Here is a 5,529-nt window from a genome sequence, read left to right as displayed (position 1 = left end):
AATTACAAATATATACATGAAGACAAAACTATTGAGGTTTGTAAATGCATGAAGATAATTTTGTAGCACAGAATTAATGTACAATAGAAAGCTATGCATTTATCAAAAGTGTTAAGTTACTTGTTCAAGTTCTTAGCACCAAAAACATTTCAAGAAAAAAATCAACTGATGAGTAGGTTGTCAAAAAACAACATATAAAAATAAATGGAGATGCCCTTTAACAGCAAGTTATTTAAATACCTGATACTAAGCCTCTATACCAATAAATATAGGTCCCTGGCTGGGTTCAGCCTTCTCTGTTTTCCTTAGATAGTCTCTGAATGCACTGTGCAACTTCCTCCTGAATGTTGCCTCAGTGCAGTCAAAAGCTTTTAATTCTAGCACCAGGAAGGACCTAGAGAAAGCGGCTTAGAAAAGTTTGAAATCTTTATAATACAGCTTTCAAGTACTGTGCTGTTTTGAATTACATACAAAATCTATCTGGAAATAAGTTAATTAGCCTAATAAGTACCAAGGTTGCTGCTTCACAGTGCATTAGTCACTATGGAAATAAAACAGTATTCATGGAGCAGCAAGAAACGGCAAGAGCCACCACTGTGGGTGGCCACACATGTCCTGTTTAGCTGAGCTGGCCAGAAGCCTGAGAGGTGACGTAATTCAAAGGACAGGTTACACGAGAGTTCAGCCGGCTGACAAATACTAATTCTAAATTGTTTCAGACCAAGAATCCTGCCCAGATTCCTTATGGTTATGCCTATAATTAGAGCTATTGTAACTACTGCCTGTTAGAACTCATCTTTTCTGAATACAATTCCCAAAAAGATCAAACTTGACAAACCTGATGTTTATAACCAGCAGAACTAATTACTGCGCAGTGATCTAGATTCATGTCTGAGAAAATTTCAGAGCTAAGATCCAAAGATAGCATCCACTATATGGTTAAGCCAAAAGACAATTTTTAAATAAATTCTTTTTGATTGGAACAGAATAGTAGATAAGCCAGATATTAACAAGCATTCTTATGAAGTATACATTGCATACACTTCATCTTTGCTTTTCTTAAAATCCTGCTTTTCAGAACTTATTATAAAGAAGTTTATAAAATAGTGTTAGATCACAGAATTTCTACTTTAGTGTATTGAAAAGAGCTAGCAGTGAGAACATTGCATGGAAGGAAGAATAATTTTGAGATAAAAATCTTAATGTGCATTTCCCAAGTTGAAAACAGACTACCAGACATCCAATCACAAATAAAAATGTTTTGGAGAGAGACAAGAATAGGAAACTGTAAGTGGTTCTCACTCCTCACAAGAGTCTCATTCAAGAATTATGATTTAAGATAAATCGTATCTGATTACAAGGAAGCTCAATGTCACCTTTTCAGATTGCCAACAGAATTTGCATTGCTTCATTAGGCACACATTATAGCTCAAAGGAAAATTGTCAAATCACAAATCAAATGTCAAATCAGATAAGCAGGAACATTTATCCACACCAATTAATTTTTGTTGTCCTAGGTTCAGAACAACAGAGCACTAACCTGACTAATTTATTTATAATAAATAAAAATAACGAAACTAAATATTTTAAAATAACTAACCTTATTTTTAAAGTGACCTATAAAACACTGTCACTGTAACAAATGCAGGAATAACTTCTCCCTGTGAGGATATTTACTTTTTATAAAGTTCCAAAAAAAATTTTTCTGAGATCCACAATACTGTATGCAGTTTATTATGTAACTCATATCAAACATTTTTTCTGAAGTGTGGGGTTTTTTTCCCCTGACGATTTTGGATTTCCAAACAACAAAGTGCAGGGATTCAATTTCTGATGTTCATGAATAATTTAGCCACAGAAATTTATTCTCAAATGGCAAAACCAACTACTTGCAACCCTTCATTTTTACCTCTTTTCCACTTTTGTTTAGTTCCACAGATATTTCACCCCAGCTGTGCTACTGCAGAGAGCAGCTGAGGACAGCAGTATGATGGCACAAAACAGTGCAAGTGTCATGTACTGCTAAGACACACATTACTGAAAGCTACCTGAGAAATAAAAGTTCATGCCAGAGTTGTTCTTTTGGGGAAAAAAACCCCAAAAACTAAGACATGCATTACCTGCACATGAAACTACAGCCATGTCACTTGTCAGGAACAAAGACTATTTCAGTCTCCTTGGATGATTACAATATTTCTTATTCTTACCTTTGGAGAATGAGCTTGTATGCTTTAACAAAAAACTGGGAATGAGAAGAAACAACTGAATTGCACAGGACATATTTACATCCGTGCACACATTTCGCTAGAAGATAATTTATTTTGGATCAATCATTTAAGGTGACTGTTACCTTCCAGAAGAAAGACAGACCAGCCACTTATGCCTTCCTCTAACCCAGCTCTAGAATCAAGAGTATTATTTTCTGCACACAAATGATGATTTCCAACATGTGCATAGCTTGTTTCACATAAAAAAAGGAGTGCAACATTCCATCAACAAGCTGAAGAATGAATAGCCTAGTAATACTTTGTTTGCAATTAGGAATTTTTTTCTTGAGGAAAACGAGCAAAGCAACTAAATACAATTATAGTAGACTCTTTAAGGAAGCTCTTGGTAGTAAAAAATGTATTGTTCCCAATTTTACAGTAATTATGGCTTAAGCACAAATGGTAAGAGGAAGAGTTAAGCAATTGGTGTCCTGCCCTCTGCAAAGGTTACGCTTCTTCAAACTAACCTAACTCAAGCTAGCACAGTCTGAAAACATTTAAATCTCAGTGAGGTGATGAGAATTGGCACCCCTAAAACAATCATCAGAGATAAGTCTGATTTCAAACCTCATGCAAGTAAAGATCTGTGTGACAATATTCTGATTTTGAGGACAGTAAAATTATTAAGGATGTGAATATGGGACCAAAATTTCATATATTAAATAATTCAATTTAAAAACTTTGATTTCCATGTTATCCTAAGGAACTTGCAATAATTTCCTTTCCTAAGTGGCCGTTACAATGAAGTTTTTTGATATTTTTCCCAAGTGAACCTGGCTTTCCCAACAGCTTTGTTTCAACAGCCTTGCAAATGCCTGTTCAGCTACTGAACAAGGCAGCACCTTCTGAAGCACATAAGCTCTACATTCTGAAAGCAGTTTTTTCTCCTGTGAGCAGAACTAATGAGGCCTGACTTCCTATGGGTTTGCACTCAAATCCCTCTGGTGACATTGTGATAAAGTTCTGCTAGATTCATCCATGCCTTTCAGGACTGCTTCCCCCAGGACTTTCGCTCCCTAACGTGCCACCTGGGGCCAGAGCCCCCGCACCTCTCTTCCCAGCATTACTAGAACTACAATGCCTTAACACTTTGCCACGTTCCCCTTTCTTCCCACCTCCTCCAAACGCAGGGACCAGAGAACAGAAAACAGACGCTCCAAGTGCCCTGGGAAGTTCAACATCCGTGTGTTGACTGACAGAACGGGAGGCTAAAGACCACACAAACCTGCTGAGCTCACGCAGCAGCCCTGATCTCAGCAAAGGTGATAAACTTGCTTCTTTCTCCCTGCTCTCAGTTTTAAACACAATCCATATGCATGTTGTTATTCTCAAACCTACCTAAAGTTCAGCTTTTAAACTGTTTCTCTAATTCTGGGAAATGGGATGGACAAATACAGAGTGTATAAACTTTTTTCCACCAAATCTTAATTCTTAGATTATGTTGTGTGCACAAGGACTGCTCTTCATCGGAGACAAAAACCTGCCATACCTGGGTGCTAATTTGTTCTTTGTAAAGATAAACTCTACCCGTAAATAAAGAATTACACAATTTACAAACATATAAAAGTGAAACAATTTGTGTTAATAAAATACCAATAAAATGACAGTTAAAAGTGGCAGAGAGACTTTCCACCTACGTTTTGCCACAGAGCGGGCAAAAAATAGTCTTTAATGGGAGTATTGTAGCTAAACTATCCACTCTTTAAAAATCAAAATGTACAAAAACCATTGAAAATTGTTGAATAAAAAACCAAGCATATGCATTCAAATGTCGAGATTTCTATACTCTATAAGAGAAGATAGTGAAGACACTTGTGAAGTTAAAGACAGACAGTCTGAACTAAAAATATATGCAACTGTTACTCAAAACCAAAACAAAAATTTAGAACTGCCACTTAACTCATTTTAACTACAGGTGCAAAATCACAGCCTTCATGTGAAAGTCATCTTTTAATATAGTTCTGATCAAAATATATTCCACACAAAAAGCCATGGTGAGATTTACTTGTTTAAACAGCAGACTAAGACTTGCAGCAGTACTTAATTCCTGTTCTTAGTGCAAAGCCAATCATCTCAGTTTTACTTTTTTGTTCCAGAAGGAACCTTCATCTATTCCATGTTCTGATTAGGCCAATGACTATCACCCAGCTCTGACAGAAATGCTCAATTCCATGGAAGAACTGCAAAATATTTTCTGAAGTAATCTGAACTTCAAATTAAAAAAAAAACCAAAACTAAAACAGCAGTGATACCAGGACATTCTGTGCTACACTGCTCCTACGCCTTTTGGACTGTTTCTTCGAATTTAGGCTGATTTGTAGCCTGCATTTAGTTAGCTTCAGTTTCCAGGCCTTGGACATTGTGGACACAAGCTAAAAAAAGCTTTCTCACTCCATGGGATGTTTCTCCCACCTGCTTTCCGTGTGAATGCTTTCGACCACTATGTCTAAACGGGTATTATTCTACCGGTACATCAGAGTTACTAAGTGGGCATTAAGCTAACACCTAGGCAACCTAAATATTTGTTAGAGGTTCTTACAGCACCTACATTTGCGCTGAAACTCCTCCTTAGTTCCAAAGGGGTTGGTTTTGCTGCTGTATAAATTGAGTTACACAGCTAGCATAACTTGCAATAGAACATACATTGAGGAGGATATCTTTCCATATATCCCGTGGTATTCCATCTAATCTTTTTTATCAGAACAATCTTTGGATGAAGCACATGTAATTCTAAGAATACTATCATTATTTTAATAAGAAGTGACAGAATTTCGGACAAAAATATTGGTTCAGTGGTGCTGAAATTCCACATATGTAGTTCCCAAGACGCAAAAACCTTTTAATGAGACGTTTTGCCCTAAACCTTGCTTTCTATCAGTCAGGTGTTAAAATTATACATGGACTAAGCTTTACATGTGGAATCACTTCCAAACTCACGATTTTAACCAGCTTTTTTAACTCTTTGAGAAGTTCCACCATTAGATTATTCTCAAGCATATGCTATCCTAAATGACTCTAAAGTTGTTTTTTCCGTATATCACAGCTTACAAAGCTCTAGGGAATAAAACTTTTTTTTTTTTTTAAAGGGACAGGTTTCCATCTCCAATGGAAACTAGAAGCAATACCCACTACTCTACACGGGCTCCCAGGGAACACCACAGCATCTTCCCAGCCAGATCCGCAAGGCTGGGGAGCCGAGGGTGACTTCTTCAGCAGAAGGAGGGACAGACAGCTGAGAGGTACAGCTACCTCCCACCACCAC

The sequence above is a fragment of the Corvus brachyrhynchos genome, unplaced genomic scaffold, assembly GCF_000691975.1.
Source record: "Corvus brachyrhynchos isolate BGI_N302 unplaced genomic scaffold, ASM69197v1 scaffold94, whole genome shotgun sequence".
NCBI lineage: Eukaryota > Metazoa > Chordata > Aves > Passeriformes > Corvidae > Corvus > Corvus brachyrhynchos.
This window is presented reverse-complemented; position numbering follows the sequence as displayed.